Raw genomic sequence first — 16,350 nt, 5'->3', positions numbered from 1 at the left:
TCAAATAATGGGGATTTGCTTATCCCTGAATGTTGTTTAAATGTGTGGTCCATTATAACCATAAAAAGATGATTTCAGGGCATGCTTCTTTAGAACTTGAAAGAACTAAGAAGTAAGTTATGTTGAAGGACAATGCACCTTCTAACTATAGGAAACAAGAAGTCTAGGAATCATCTTTATTAGAAAGGTGATGTACACAAATAGGAAGTGAAACATGATTCCTAGCCTGAAATGAGAATTCCTCTCCAATAATTCATTCATTCATTTTTTAATAAATTCTATACCTACTGAGCATTTTCTATATTGATGACCCAATCCCTTTTCCATGGAGAGGAGTATACAAAGTTAAAGAAAATAACTACTGCATACAAGAAACTTAGAATGTTGTAGAGGAAGGACATAGACACCTATAATTTTGTTCCCTTCTTCATTTTTCCACCATTAATACCTATTGTGTGTATTCAGAACTAGTTCTGTTTTGGAATTCATATTCCCAGCACCCGACACAGTGCATACACATAGAAGACATTTATACTTATAGTTTACAATTATTTAGTGCTTTGAAGTTTGCACAGCACTTTATATTTTCTCATTTTTGTCTTTATAAAAACCTTGTCAGGTAGTTGCTCCATTGTAATTGGTAGTAGGGGCCCAAAGTTAGGAAGATGAGTTCTCATCATACCTCAGATTAGATGGGTGGGTTTGGGCAAGTCCCATCTTAGTTTGATCAAAAGTAAAATGCAGATAAAAACAGCTCTTTCCCTCGTATGTTTTGAGGATCAAATGAGATAAATATTTATAAATACAATGCTTAGCACATAAAAGGTATATAACAAATACTTATTTTCTTTCCTTGTTTCCAATAACAAATGATAGCAAAGCTTCAAAGTCAGTGACTTTTTCCACAGTCATCCTGTCTAGCTGAGTGGGTGAAGTAGGATTCAAACCTAGGTTTCATAAATGTTAAACTAATTTGTAGATGTTGAAAAAAGCTAAAATAATTTAAACTAGTAGCTTTTTCAAAGTTTTTTTATAAATAATTATACATTTTCTTTATTATACATTTTTATATAATTTTTCAGGAAATTCGTTCCTATATGACCATGGGCAAACCATTTAATCTCATTCTCTTCTTACCTAAAAAATGAATAATAATATTTATACTGGTTTTGTGATGCTCAAATAAGATCATGTTCATAAAGTATTTTGCACCTAGATGCACTGTACAAATATCAGTTATGAGTTTGGTTTCATGTTATATAGGTGTGTACAATATTTCAGAATGTTTATCTATTCATCTACTTTGGCTCTAGATTCAATGTGTACATATGGAAAGACTTCTGTTCCCGTCAGCTATGGTTTTCCTTGATTTCCTAGCCATGAATAAAACACTTCATTTCATATGAAGGAACTTCCCAGCTCTCTGGAAGCAGCAGAGACTTATGTGACTTTGAAAACTAAAATGGATGTATTTCCCTGAAGATATTCTGTGGATCATGTATTTCCAATCATCCCTTAGCTCTCTTCTTCCCACATCCCTGGTTTGCCTCAGGGAAGGTGTTTCCAGCTATGGTATTTTCTCTGCTAGGTTGATTCATACTGCTTGCCATCAACTTCCAACTTTCAGTCTTCTCAGTCAGGATTCCTACTGTCAGAGAGATTTTCTGACTTTTCACGTCTTCCTCCCACCATCTTACACCTGACACATCGTGGTATGCTGGTAAATGTTTAACTAGTGGCTCTTTGAAAAAAATATATGTAGTAAACATTTTAAGTTTAATCTGCCTAATTTATTCATGTCTTCTCCATTACTTTCTTAGAATAACCAACAAAACAATAAATCAAATCTTAATTTGTAGTTTGCTGATTTCGGAGGTGTAGATGCTTATTCTGAAAATTTAACAATCGGTTCTTCTTAGTGGGCTCACCTACAATGATTCCACACTAAGGACTTTTTTTTGTTTCTTTTGGGGCATTTGGAATTAAACGACTTGTCCAGAGTCACACAGCTAGTAAATGTGTGACACTAGATTTGAACTCAGTTCCTCCTTACTAGGAGTTCTTTTTGAGAGAAAAGTTGAACTACCACTTAGTTTCTTGTGGCAAAAGAGGCAGAGTGGGCAAACAGAGATTAATATCAAGATTAACAGGATACTGTGAAGTATACCTAGGCATTTAAAGTTAATATGTACTCTCCTTCTTGCTTATGATCCCGTCTGCTGCCTCTTCTACCTTATCTCACTCTGACAGTATTGCCAAACTGAAAGACAAAGTAACCTGAGCTGGCTATACTTAATTGGCTTTTTTCCTCTCAGATATAAATTGTATGTAGTAGTTTGTACACTAAGTTATTGTTAATAAATCTGATAGGATTAGGCTGGAGATTTATTAATCACAAGCATGTTATGGATAAGCCCTCATAACACTTAGGTGTTTTGTATTTTCAGTATCATACAAACACAAAAGTTCTCGTGACTTGGAATATACAACTTAAGTACATTGTAAATTTTACTTCTTTCTTACTTTACTTCTTGCTTTACTTTGCTCCTTTTGCCCACTCAGATTCTAAAGAATAGTTAGAAGTGGCTGTTTATGTTATGTTATTGCAACAGCTTCAAGAAAATCATAATATGAAGACCTCCTTTATCCATTCATCTATTCATTCAGTAACATATATGTACAAGGCATTCTTCTAGCTATTGAAGATACATACATTCAAAAACCATCCCTGCCCTCAAGGACTTTACATTCTATTAAATGAATTATGCTTAAGGAGATATATAACTTCTTTATATAAGTATAATGACATATAAATAATTGAAGAGAGGAGAGAAAATATGTTCACAACCAGCTAGATAGGGATGGGCTTCATGTAGAAGGTGGAATATGAGCTAAGCTTAAAAGGAAAATGGAATTCTGTGAATGGATTTGAAAAATGAGTGTTACTTTCTCAGCATTTTGGATAGCACACAGCTGAGGTGTATGTACGTTTTCATAGACGTATATCATGAGATATGTCATCATTTGTCAATCATCGCTATGATGAATCTCTATTTCTAATTTATGCTGCAGTTCAGCAACATCTTGAGGGCTCCAAAATTTATGGAAGGTGCTTCTTGCCCCTGCACTGAATGATTCCAGAATATCTTTCTAGGCTAGCTTTTTCTCAATTTTTGATGTTTCTGTCTCTTTCCTCATTGTCAAGCAATCAATCCCTTGCATTTCTTAAAAGAATCTTTTATATCATGAGCCAAGCTGTTGACAAAAACAGAAACAAACTAAAAAACCATGAAATCCCCTGTCTTCAAGAAGTGTACATTTTACTGGAATAGTCAAGTAAGTATACCTAGGATAAATATAAAATGAATTTGGAGTAATTTTAAAACAGAGAGTACTTGAAGCTAGGGAGGTCACAAAAGGATTCATGTAGAAAGGGATACTTGTATTGAGATGCTCCTACTTTACTATGCCTTTTCTGTGTAATTTTTTATCCACAAAGATGATATAGAGCAGAATTTTGTATTTTATGATTGGACTTGTCCCTGTCTAATGAAAATACTACACATATATTAGTATAGAGTTTTTCAGTTTTCAAAGCACTTTCATATATTGCAACTGATCGTATTTGATCATAGTAATTCTGTTAAGAATAAAACAAACTTGGTCACACATACACATTAACTTATTGAAAATCTTTCATTGTTTTGATCAACTTAATTTATTTTAAAAATAATTCTTTCCTGATCAGAATATATGTGGAATATTGTATTCAGTTCCAGGCACCATATTTTATAAAGGACATTAATAAATTAGAAAGTCCCCAGGGAGTAGAATGTGGGCGTTTGGATGATGAGAGATTAATGAGAAATGAGTACCTGTTCAAGGAACTGGGGATATTTAGTCTGGAGAAGAGAAGACAAAATGGACAACTAGTAGCTGTTTTCAAACATTCAAAATGAGATTAGACTTGTTCTGCTTGGCTCCCGAAGGAAGACCTAAAAATGATGAATAGAAGTTGAAAAGAATCAAATTTAGACTTGATAAAAGGAAATAAAACATTTTCTAAAGAATGAGTGGGGAAAGAAGTCACTGAAAGAGAAATAAAAAGCTACCTACAAATAGGTATATGTAAGTAAGTTGCAACATATTATCAAGCAAGAATTGAGTCAGATAAGTGGCATTGAGAATACTGTTAAAGAAATTTATGACCAGAAGTTTGGCTAGGTGTGAAGAGAATAAGGAATAGCAGGACATTATGTTGCACTAAATGATCTCTTAAGATACTTTCCAATTCATAATCCTGGGTTATAAATATAGTTATATTTATTTATCATTGAATTGAGAAATGCTTGCTTTTGTCCAAAACCATAGAGGATTTTGTCTAGATCATCTTAAAGTCTTTCTCTATCTTGAAATGTTATGATTCTATGAAGGAGAAGAATAAAGGGAGGAAGATTAAATGGGAGAGGAGAATGGCACAGAAAAATCTTACAGAATGGAAAACTAAAATCCCAGAAGAAGATTGAGAATAATGTAACAAGAAAACTAGTGAAAAGGAGGGGAAAAGAAGGAAAATAAGAGAATTTGGGGAGATGGTAAGAATTATAGTGAAAATAGAGAAGAGAAAATGTTTAAAAGTACATGCAAGGGCTGGGAGATCAATAGCAATATCCTATATAATTTTTTCCTGTACTCTTTGGAAATATTTACTGAAATTAAAATAATAATACCAAAATTTACTTAAATATTTTAAATAGTTTTAAAACCCTCATTTTAAAAGAGTATACTTTAATGTTAAATTAGTCTACTAAACTCAGCAGTTCTTAAATTTTTCAGAATGTGGATTTTAGTCTGTTTCTTTAGTCTATTTCCATATTAAGTAAGACATTTCACAAGTCAAATGTAACTATTATTCTTTCTGCTTAATTTTCCTAAGGCATTTTTAGAAAATCAGCTATTGCTTTGACTATATTAGGATAACTTAGTTGTTGGTATTACTTTAAAAAAGACAACTAGGTACTAAACAAAAAAATTAATTGTAAAGTTGAGAAAATGTAGATCTATTTAAAGCAGAGATGACAGTTGTTGAGCATGGTGATGTATCATCTTGACATGAACTGAATGAGGTAGATTAGTGACTGACACTAGCAATGTCAGAATTTACATTATAGCACACACAAACTCCATGGAAATATACTGTTAGCACTCAGAGTAAGCAGTGATGAGTAATGAGATAAAAATTGACAATGTCAATAGTCATAAGCCCTCACAGTCAAGAATAATGAACTACATGTGTGTACGTATATGTGTATATTAATAGATATATACATAATGAAACATACCTTTCATAACTTCCACCCAAATTAAATTTTATTCAGCAACAAATGTGTGAATACATGGACAATTCACCTAATTTTGGAGCAGATTAATTGTGTTTGCTTCTGAATACAGTGATAATGATGGCCTCATGATAATTTTTTTGGAGTTAAGGATGTTTGAAACCACCACCCTACATATGGACAGAAGGAAAATACTTTGTTTTTCTCCCTTTTTCCTTTAAATTATGCTTTTGTTAATTGGCTTCTTTTGGAATACCTGACCTCCAAATACCCTGAACATTAGATTAAAAAATAACTGATTTGGGGGACTTGCCAACTTATGAGTTAAGTTTTCTTTGTTACTTAGAAAGAATATGATAGCTCCCATAGAAATTTTTTCCCTAAGATTAGTATATTAGAAAGAGAGTTTGTGATTACCTTAGGTATCCTGGTTAGTAATTTTTAGATGCAGATGTCTTTTTATAGTGCACATGTAAAAGTGCCTTAGAAATCAGTAACAGCAATAAAATTTAATCCATTTTTCAGAGTATGTAGGCTTTTAAATATGCCTATCTTTCGCTACTATCTCATCTTTATCCTTTGCTTCTTTATTCGTGTGATTCTGAAACAATCGCACAAGTGGTGGGTCTCTTAGTGGGTGCCAAGGAATCTGAAATTGACAAAAGAGTTTTTACTCAGGGCTGTGGATTAGCTGGTAACCCCTGCACTAGCAAGTTCAGAAACCTGATGTACAGCCAGAAAGAAAGCAGGGGGCGGTTGTGGAGAGAGTGAGAGCTCCTAAGTACTATTGAAATGACAAGTTGGCTGACACTGCAGTGGTTTGCCTATGCTGTGGTAGAGAGGGGCACTTTCAAGGGATTTGTAGAGTCCAACCACTAGTGAGTCCTAATATATTAGAATGAAAGATGATGAGAGACGAATAGAGGAATGAGATCCAGGAAAAATTTTTTAAAGCAGTCAAAGTCTGGCAACTGAGTATAAATATAAATATTAAAGGATTTTTTTTTACCTGCATGCCCTCCCCCCCTTCTCTTTCTCTCTCTCTCTCTCTCTCTCTCTCTCTCTCTCTCTCTCTCTCTCTCTCATCTCTCTTTTTGTCTCCTTTTCTCTGTCTGTCTTTGTCTCTCTTTCTCACATACACACAAATACTATGTCTTTGTTTCTGGCTTGTTCCTTTTGGTGTTGGAGTCAATTAGGTAGGTCATAGGAAATACACAAAGTTCATAATTCATTTAAATTCAGGAAATGTTTATGATGAGTTTTTTCCTTCAACTATGTAGTTTCCAAGGCTTCTCGTTCATTGTTTTCCTCCCTAAATCCATTTATTGTTATGAAGGCCTTTCATTGATTAGATTCAGATGAAGTGAAAACTGTTCTTAATAATAATTGGAGATAAACCAAGTCATATAATCATAAAATGTTAGAGCTGGAAGGAATTCCAGAGACTACTAGTTCAATACCCAAATGACCAGTTGAAATAATTCCTTCCATTTCTGTGGGTGAGATAAGAAGGAGTGTCTGGAACTATGGTGTCTTTAAGATAGTGGACAATGGTGTATTGTAACTTGATGCAGATCAGTGGTCTCTGAGTCTGCCATACTGAGAAATTAAATTACTAGGTCAAGGTAAATACAACTAGTTTATAGCAAGGATGAGACTTGAATCTATTTTCTAGGCATCAAGGCCAACTCTCCATACTCTGCACTACCCAGTCTCTCGATTTTTAGCATTATTTCACATTGGGATGAGATTTCTATTTATTTATAATTGGGTATGAAAAATGCACTTTGATGATATAAAAAATTGAGTATTTGTTTATATCCCTAAGATACTTTTCTGGGCTTATTTATACCATTTACTACAATGATCTTAAGGGACCAGATCCATTTTTAGGAAAATTGCCTTTGTTAAGCTTAATACAGTATGAACAACACAAAAGTCACTCATTGCTAAGGGAAATTCATATGCCATGGTTGAGGCTGGGGGAAAAGAGAATGGAGATTGTGGGAAATTCATTTTTCTTAAAAAGGGAGACTGAGAAAGATAAAAAACAAAGATCAAATAGGCATGATCTTTTCTTATGTGAGCAGAGCAGCCTAAGTAGCCCATTTCAAAATATGGATGGCATTTTGGAGAAGTGAAGTGCCTATTGTAGCCGTTAAGCTTTTATTGAATGTTTCTTCTTTCAGTTATTCAATAAAATATTATTTCCAGAACAATTTCGATATTAGATTTCTATTTCGAGTTTTCTAATGGACCAATTTCATTTCAAACTGTATTTAAAAAAAAAAAATAAATCTCCCTGTGACATCATTCCCCATATTGGATCAATTATCTGTGTGCTGAATAAACTTTAATTGAGCCATTTTAAATACGTACAGCTGTTGTGAAGTGAAACAGGCAGGTAGTTTATCTCATTAGTATTAATTTAAATGTTCGTGGTTTTGCACATTTTTATGTGTCTAGTACATATTTTGCAATGAAACTGAAAAGGATAAGCAGAGCAAGGGGAAAAAATGATAATGATTTATCAAATATTTGGCTCCTGGGACAAATGAACCAGAAATGCTGAAACTGTGAATATTTCTGTGCAACTTTTTAAACAACCTTAACATGAGATGTTATTATTCTAAATATATCTGAAATTATTTTGTTTTGTAAATGGTACTTAGTGTGTACTTTATATCAAAGCATGTATTTTTAAACTTATGGTTATATTTTTTGTATACATCTTAGTGCATATAGATGATATATGTGTATATATTCACTCGTGTGTGTGTGTATGTATATAAACACACATATACACATATATAAAGTGGTATATTTAGTAGTTAGCCCAAGTGAGGCTCATTCTGTTAAAGGATGGTCATCATCAACATTTGCAGCTTCTCAATGTTCTTTCCACAGAAGGTACAGGGAGGAAGATTTTCTCCAGTCTTTTTTCTCACTTCTCTGGCAGCTATTCTTTTTTGCTACCAGACTTTTTCCTGATAGCCAGTCTTTATACATAGAACTCATTCTAGATTAAAGGACATTTGGGAAACTCTAATTAATAGATTCCTTCTTTCTTTATGTATTTAAGAGAAATAAAAAGTATTTACTTTCATACATTACTATCTGGTATGTAGAATCTAGTTAACCATTTGTATTTATTAATTTTTCTTCTATTATGAAACTTAATGATTATTTTTGTAATGAAATCTAGCTTTCATGTTTCCTTTACTACTTCTAGGAAAAATACCTTAATTATTAAAGCAATGTGAAATAGCCATGTTCTAAGTCCTCTTTTTTCTTTCATGTGGTTATAGATCAGATTTTCTTTACATAGTCACTAAATCAATGAGTGTTCCATTGCTAGCAGCACAAAGAGTATATTCTAAAGGAAGTAAGATTTATTTCACCTCTAACCCATGAATTGATGAACAGTTCCAAATTCTTATCTCAATTAAAAAGTAATCACTCATAGAACAAAGAAATTCCAACCTAATAAGACACTTTTAAAAATAGGGCAATCATATTTATCCCCACAAGGGCACTGGGTGAATAATGGAGATATACTGCCATTTTAAAATTTAAGATTAAAATAAAATATTTTAAATAACTTGAATATTAATTGAAAGCCCAAATAATATACTTGAAGTCTCTCAAAGATTAAAAAATCTGTCAGTTATAAAACTATGCTAAAAAAATATAGTTATAAGTGATAAAGTTATCAGAATGACCAAATTTTCCTTACTTTGGGATTCTGCCCCCAAAAGTCTTTAGCTATTTAAAAAGCATTGCTATATTACTGTGGATAGAATTTTTGTGGGGTTTTTTTGGGGAGGGGTGGAGTAAAGGGGTTTAGGTTGCTTAGGGAATATATACATATACTTGTAGATGTCTTACCAATTTGACCTTGGATTATCTATTCATCAGGAAAAGGAAAACTGATGAGAGAATTTTCATTTAGGGTAATTTTCCATTTTAGGATTTTCCTTTAGGAAATTTTCCATTGAAGATAACAAATATACATCTACATTGGTAGAAGAAATTTTCCATTGAGAATAACAAATATACATTTACATTGGTAGAAGAAGTTTTCCATTGAGGATAACAAATATACATCTACATTGGTAGGAGAAATTTTCTCAGCAGATTTTCCCTAGACCAGTAAAAGTCCAGTCCCCTCTCTTATCCCTCCCAAACAAAAATACTAGCCATAATAATATGCCAAAGATGTTTAAATAGCTAAAGTTTTTTAGAGGCGGGGGTTAAAGGAAAATTTGACCATTTAGAGAATTTTTTTTTTTGCGTTTGTCCTCATCATCTATATGTCTTAAAGGCATTACTTAAATCAAGGCTTTCCTGACTCCAAAGCCAATTCTTTGTATTTTGGACTTCTTTGCCTCTCTAGCCATACCATGGCTAGAATAGCCTAATTAATATTTGTAAAAAATATTCCCTCCAAAGAAATTGTTAGCAAATGTTATATCAAAATGCATTCATTGAATGCATAAATGTAAGGGCCTGCCTTATACACATTCTTCTTGTGATGATACCGTATTCAACACTAGAGTACATATAGTAACACTATACTAGAGGGGCTACTAATTATTTTGCTGGAAATACAGGTACAAGATAATCCCATCTTAATTACAAGGCATCTCTCCTTTTACTTTCTCTTTGTCTCATCTATCTTCAATACATTGACAAATATTACAATGATGTCATTTAGGATAAAATACATTTTAAATCAGTATGTAAAACAATTCATCTTTTTAAAAAATATGCTTACTAAAGTTTCACTTATTCCTTGGAAATTTCTGTATAATACAAATACTTCGTCAACATCATTTCTCACCTGAAGTCTGCAATTTCATGAGGAAGAGGACCTTTTTCTCTACTTTTACTGAAAATTGCTAGTGGAATAAGAATTAGAACTCAGAATCACTGCTTCATGTTTTCAACTGCCTTGCCTTTGTTTTACAATATATATACTGAAAGATAAAACTAAAAACAATTTAGATTAAGTTCTAAGCACTTCTTCAAAATTTTACATATTATTCCACCTTTCATATTTTTGGTTCTTCTATTCATTCTTTCTGGTGGTTAAATTAATTTCTAGCTTTACATTTTATTGAAAGATGAAATACAAAGGTGGAGGGTTACCTCCTTATCTTTCTTTCCATATGGGCTGAGGCACCCTCCTGAGTCATGTATACTTTCCTTCTTTCTATTGTATGTTGACTTCAGGGCTCCAAAATATTTCCCAAGATGTCATCTAATTTTTTAGCTTATAAGCTCCCTTGATTGATATATTTCCACTTATGCCTTTTGAGAATAATTTACTTCCCCTCCCCCATGTTATTGTCTTGGAATATTCTTTTGAGAGAGCTCATAGAATATGAAAATGAAAGAAATTTGGACAAGAGACTACCTAAAATAAATAAAATAGATGCTTCTACTTTGATTTGGTACAAGAAAACAGTATTTATCTCGTATTTTTTTCACATGGTGTTGAGGTGTTTTTTGTTTGTTGGTTTCCTTGTTTATTTGCTACTAAGCAACTAGCTTTCCCCCTCTAGCTCAATCAATCTTCATGCTTGCATTCCCTGACATAAACCTTCCCTAAAATTCCTTATACCACAAAATCAACCCCCACCCCTTCCCTACTGCCCAAAGTGTCATGTTCCTGGTCCTATCAGTGTCCCTAAACTTAACTGTATTTTGGTACTACCCAGTATTTTTGGTCCTGTGTATAATTGAAATTAAAAAAAAAAAGATATATTGTATGTATATGCAAATATGCACACACAAACATAAATCTGTGTTACATATTTTATGTATGGATATATGATGCTTTCTGATACATCTCAAAAGATAATATTGTGTGAACTGAGATATTTCATGAGTGAATATTAATCCCCCTAACATAATACAGTGTTAAATTATGAGGTAGGTATTAGTGACTGTCTTCTGAGACTAATATTAAAAAATGGTTCCCCAAATTTGTTTCTAAATCTATGTGTCATCTATGTTACATAGCTGCTTTTCTTAGTATTAAGAATGAATTCTGTCATTGTATGTAACAATAGGGCAGTTTTACAAATTTATTTATCTTGTTGACATGGATCAGTGTCATTTTTATTAAGCATTAGGATAAAAAACATATTATTTCTATTGGGGTTGGTAGCAAATAGTATCATGTAGACAAAAATCTCCAGATGGAGGTGTCATTCTCAAAAGTCATCACTAAGCGATTAGATAATCACATTTATTGAAAACATATGTCTCCTATTTCTTAAGATTCTGGGCACATGTTTTTGTTTATATTTTAATGAATTTTTGACACATGTAAACATGCAGTTGAAGTGGAACCTGGAGGTGGGCTTGTCTAGACAATTCTCATAAAAACATGTCAGTTGAACATTCCTTTTTTGGCAATGGGAAGATCAGCTTTTCATAATACAATCCTGAATAACATATTTGCTTTTGAGGTGTAGTTTTTGGATTCAATTTTGAAAATTATACTGAATTCAATCAAAAAGACAATAGAATAAAAAATATTGTGTTGTAAAACAAAAAGAAAATAAAATAATGTATGAATTTGTTGGTTTTTATTGCATAAACTCTGCATTTTTAATAAAAATTAAAACTGAAATTTAATGACTTAATTTTCATCCAAATGATCTGTCAAAATTAATAATCAGAGGAGAGGATGAGAATGCAAGAAGTTTTACAACCAGAAAGGGAGTTTTATCTTTTTTGATCTGTTGGTCAGAAAGGTAAAACAGTTCTTACATAAATATATTTAATACCTAAACTGAATAATATACTTAGGAGAAAAAAGAAATATCCATAACCAGTTTTTCAAGGATTTTTATTTTACACAAAAATATGCTGAAAAATTCTAAGCCAGGTAATATGATCATGAAAAAATAAGTACATGATCATGACTTTCAAAAACTTTAAATCTTAATCTTCTGAGTTTTTGCTATATAAGAAGGGCAAGTTTTTAAGTGTGGAATTATGAAAACGGTAACTTTGATGTTTTCTTGATGATGATATTGTTTGAAGTATTTAAAGACTAACCCAGGGTCCTAATTTTCAGAATTCATACTGACTTTAAAAATTTCTGTGACACTTCTCCAGAGAAATTCTAAATCCCCTATTTTTCACTGAAACATTTCCCATATAATTATGGCTTCCAAATTGTATCTTCTAACTTGCATTACTAGGGAATAATTGTGCCACTTCCTATATATGGGACTCAATAAATATTAACTGAATGCCTACTATCTGCCATATGATACTAATCTCTGGATAAATAATGACAAAAATGATGCAATTCCTGCCCTCTACAAGAAGATTACATTTTATTGGAAGAAAAAATAGTTGGATTTTCTGGTAAATATAACAGTATAGTTCAGGTACTGGTAAAGGATCTTGCACTGATTGAGACCATGAATAGAATGCTTTATTGCAGAAATTATATTGGCAAATACCTAAAAATTTAAAGCTGTAAGAGTTTCTTACTAGTACTTTGAGGAGTATTCGCAGCCCTCTTTGAACAAAGTTCCTACTTATGCTGCCTTTATTCTATGAATTTAGTCTGGTTCAGAAATTATATCCTAACTTGCAGTCCTACCACAAACATCACTTAGGAAATTGGAGTGAGCCTAGAGAAAAAGACTTGCTTCCCAGTGTTTGAAATCTTTTGTAGATGTCTCTTCTCTAGTCCTCTATTTCAGCTCCTTTTTTCTCATATTTGTATGTCTATAGCTCTGTACAGTTCATATTTATGTGTGTATATGTGTTTACACAAAACATATATGTATCTAATATCTATCCTAAGGAAGATCTACAATTGCTTAAACAAGAATCTGGAAGGTTGGAAGGGCGAAGTGGTCAGTGACTTTGGAAAATGTTATTCTTATCTCTGTGAAGCCATTATACATCTCTCCTTTCTTTAGTCCATTCTTTGCTTATTCTTAGGTGAAGACTGTTATTTTTTGATGGAAAAAAAAAAGTTTCTGTTTTCTCCTATACTTCAAGTTAATAAAACAATCCCTTAGCCATCCACAGTGTAACACTGATTTTAAGAGACAGAGTGATATAGGAGAGTGAAGATGCAAACTAAGGAACACCTGGGTTACCTCTTTTTCTGTAATCAGTGTCCAAGACAATTCTTTCAGACTCTAACTTGCATAATATTGCTGATCTGGAAGCCTTTCTTAACTGTCTACCCTGTGCAAAGTATTATGCAAAACCCATAGGAATATAGTTAAAGAAAGATACTCTTTTGCTCTCAAGTAACTCACTTTCTAATGGGGGAGAGAACATACATGAAAAGTTTTGAGTGTAAGACAGAGGAAGAAAATTCACGTGCTACTTATGTTGAACCACTTAATGGTTCCAATAGCTGTGATGGCAAGAGCTTTGTTTTCTAGACCTTGAGTATCTATGACTGTTAATTGCTAAAGGAATTGCCAGGCTTCATTTTCCTAAGGATTTCTTCCCAGGACACTGTCCCAACTATAAGCATGACTCCTTCCAAAGTTCTTGGGCTCAAGCTCTGACTGTCTCTATGCACTTCTGGGGAGATAAGAAGTAGCGGTGGCAGTGTGACATAACTAGCAAGTATTGCCTCCTTTCTGTGCTCAAAGGGCTTGGCTGCTTCAGCAAGGCTGGCTTGTCTGCCCTGGGTGGTAGTTGGTGGTACTTGGTGGGAATGGCTGGCCCCTTCTCCACAGCCACTAGGGAGTCAGCATTTATTAAGTATCTACTATTTTCTATGCATGGTGTTAAGCACTGGAGGTACCAAAAAAAAAAAAAAAAAAAAAAAAGGAAAGGAAAAAGATAGTTCCTGCCTTTAGGAATTTATCTATTGGGATATCTAGTGAGAGAGACAGCAAAGAAACAAATATGGATAAACAAGTTATGGGCAACATAAATAGGGAGTAAATAAGAAAGGGAAGACACTAGGATTAAGAATGATTGGGAACGGTGTCCTGTAAAGTAGAATTTTAGTCGAGATTTAAAGGAAACCAGGGAGGCCAGTAGGCCGAAATAAGGAAGAAGAGAACTCCAGACTTAATAGACAGTCAGGGAAAATGCCCATACTAGAAAGGTGGAGTATCTTGTTTGTTCATGGATCAGAAAGGAGGTCAAGAATACAGAAGTTGTTTCTCTAGAAAATGCCTGTGAGGACTGAGCCAGCAGTAGTATCAGTGGTCTGAACTATGCTACTATTTGGTAAGAGGAAATTTCCTTACATGCACTCTCCTAAACTAATGAAATCACAGGTCCAAAGAAATTTAGACCATGACATTTTGAGTTGAAAGGAGCCATAGCACTTAGCTAGTGCTAACAAACATTCATATTTTTCAAATCAAAGAATCATCAGTTGAGAGTTAGAAAGGATAAGGAAACTGATGTGCATAGGTAGTTAGTAGGAAAACTAAGTTTTAAACCTGGTTAGATGGAAACTAAAGTCAGCATTCTTTCTTCTTTTGCATTCAGTTTTTAAAAATATTTCTGCATAAAATTTCACCACAATAACTTCCTAATCCATGCTCAGCTGATGTGTATGGACACATCTCCTTTTTTATCCATCAATGGAACATCTTGACTTTTCTTTAATACCATCTGTTATAGGAGTATTGATTTCTTTCTAGAAAAGACCTTAAAGACCACTGAATCCAAACTTCTTATTTTATAGAATAGAAAACTGAAGCTAAGAAAGGTTAAGTGATAATCAGGGTTGCCCAACTAGTGTTTTGAGGCAGAATTGTAATTCAACTCTTCCTGAATCCAAAATCAGTACCCAGTCCATTAGCCACCTATACTAACAAACAAAGATAATTTTTAAAAAACCATGTCAAGGCATAAAATACACTGGTTAGTGTCCCTTACATAAACATGACCTCACTCTTTACATTTCTTTACATTTTTTTCAAATTACTTTGTTTTCATTACTAACAATAAATGTATTCCAATGGGAAATCATGAGGCTAATTGTTTGAACTGAACAGGATGAAAAAGTTTTGACACTTGAATATAATTTCCATTTCTTTTTATTAGTATAGTAGAATAACCATGATGATGGGTACTGAAAGGCCTAAAATACAAAGCCATGAAAGATTTCTTTCTGATATTTCTAATTGGGAATGAAAGGACTTGCCAAAAAACCTATAAGGAAACATGTTCTCATGAAATGAATTGCTTGATTTTCTAACGCTCAAGTAGTTAATAAAAACATTCCAGTATAGAATCTCTAGCGAGTATTTTTAAGTTTTGTTTTTAAAATGTTTCTATTTATGCTGTTTTATTTGTTTTAAAGTTTGTTTTTCTGCCTAACCTTTTTTCTTTGACTTTCTTTTATGGAATGGAAATTGCCTTTGGAGGTGGAGAAATATTTCAAGTGTCTACAAGTATACAATTGCCTCTGAAGAATCATTCTCTAAGGCTACTCATTATATGGTTTGTCCAATGTCAAATAGGAAGTCAACAGGAAAACTAAATTTTAAACCTAGTTATTTGGAATCTAAAGCCAAATTCAAAGCCTTCTACATTCCAGTGCTACCAGATTGCCTCCTTTACAATTATTTCATCCTCCTACTTTTTGCATTCTCTGTGCTTTAAACAGATTATCTGCCATGTTCCAAACTCATGTCTAATGATTTTCTATTTTGATGTCTTTCCTCACAAAGCGAGTTTTTGAATGTTCCTTCCTTCTTCCATCCCCTCCCTTCCCAACTGTTGAATTTATGTCTCTTTTAGAGTTCGATTCAAGTTCTATTCTTCCAAGAAAAAAATAAAAAACAGCAACAACCTTTCCTGCCCCTTCCCCCAAGTTATTAATGACCTTTTCCTTCCATAGAACTCAGAAAGCAATATGTACCTCTCTTGTTTTTATCATTTTTTTAATTTTAATATACATTTATTTCCTCACTAGATCCTAAGTTTTTATATTGTTTTCAGCCTCTGCAGAGTGCTTTGCTTACAATGGATATTTTTAAATGCATCT

The sequence above is a fragment of the Antechinus flavipes genome, chromosome 5 (assembly GCF_016432865.1).
Source record: "Antechinus flavipes isolate AdamAnt ecotype Samford, QLD, Australia chromosome 5, AdamAnt_v2, whole genome shotgun sequence".
NCBI classification, from domain to species: Eukaryota; Metazoa; Chordata; class Mammalia; order Dasyuromorphia; family Dasyuridae; genus Antechinus; species Antechinus flavipes.
Note: the sequence above shows the minus strand (reverse complement) of the source record.